The sequence below is a fragment of the Oryx dammah genome, unplaced genomic scaffold (genome assembly GCF_014754425.2).
Source record: "Oryx dammah isolate SB20612 unplaced genomic scaffold, SCBI_Odam_1.1 HiC_scaffold_1, whole genome shotgun sequence".
Lineage (NCBI taxonomy): Eukaryota > Metazoa > Chordata > Mammalia > Artiodactyla > Bovidae > Oryx > Oryx dammah.
Genome location: NW_024070185.1, coordinates 91056964 through 91058158, shown reverse-complemented (window position 1 = coordinate 91058158; position 1195 = coordinate 91056964). Strand labels below are relative to the sequence as shown.

At 42.3% G+C, this 1195-nt stretch overlaps 1 non-coding gene across 1 annotated transcript; it reads left to right on the top strand.

Moving 5' to 3' along the window:
* The first annotated feature begins 686 nt into the window (after nucleotides 1–686).
* Nucleotides 687–790, top strand: LOC120867987. The gene has a single exon (XR_005722108.1). It is a non-coding gene; the product is annotated as a U6 spliceosomal RNA (small nuclear RNA).
* Nucleotides 791–1195: the final 405 nt, after the last annotated feature.

Here is a 1195-nt window from a genome sequence, read left to right as displayed (position 1 = left end):
CTTTACCACTGAGCCACCAGGGAAGCCCAAAGTGTTAGTCAGTCAGTCGTGTCCAACTCTTTGAAACCCCTTAGACTGTGGCCCACCAGACTCCTCTATCCATGGAATTCTCCAGGAAAGAATAATAGAGTGGGTAGCCCTTCCCTTCTCCAGGAATCTTCTTGACCCCGGAATCAAACTCAGGTCTCCCACATTGCAGGCAGACTCTTTACCATTGAGGCACCAAGGAAACCCTGATTAATTATAAGACCTAGAAAATACACAATGCAACCGGAGTCACACAGCAGGGAGTTGGGAATGGGAAATGTGGAGAGTGAAGGAGAATCAGAGCTAGAGCAGGTAAAAGAGTGCACTAGTCTGAGGTTCTGCTTTTACTGAGGATGAAGGTAATAGTCTAGAAGTTTTGTGAGCTCACTATTGCTGAATTTAAAACAAAAGTAGTAATTTAAAGTGTGTGGGGGGGGGATAAAAAGTGGCCCAAATGATCAGTTATGGAAATCAACCAGGATTTATAAAATAAATAAGCCTCAGTACTGAGAGGTGGCCTGGTACTTTATTAAGTCAAGTTTCTGGGGATGTAGATATTTATTCTAGATAGCTGACTTTGGAGTAGATAGCCCTTGAAATGGTTGTCTCAGCAATCAAAGTTTAAGCTAGACACTTGCATCAAAAGAAAAGAAAAGAAAATGCTCGTTTTGGCAGCACATATACTAAAATTGGAATGATACAGAGATTAGCATGGCCCCTGTTCTAGGATGAAGCACAAATTCATGAATCATTTCATATTTCTTCAAGGCAAGATCCTCTATGACCCACCTCCTAGAATAACGCGAATAAAAACAAAAGTTAATGAGTGGGACCAGAATTAAACTTAAACACTTTTGCACAGCAAAGGAAACTATAGTGAAGTCACTCAGTCATGTCCAACTGTTTGCGATCCCATGGACTATAGTCTACCAGGCTCCTCTGTCCATGGGATTTTCCAGGCGAGAGTACTGGAGTGAGTTGCCATTTCCTTCTCCAGAGTATCTTCCTGACCCAGAGATTGAACCCAGGTCTCCTACACTGCAGGCAGATGCTTTGCCCTCTGAGCCACCAGGGAAGGAAGGTGAAAAGACAACCCTCAGAATGGGAGAAAATAATAGTAAATGAAAACTGACAAAGGATTAATTTCCAAAATATATAAGCAGCTCAT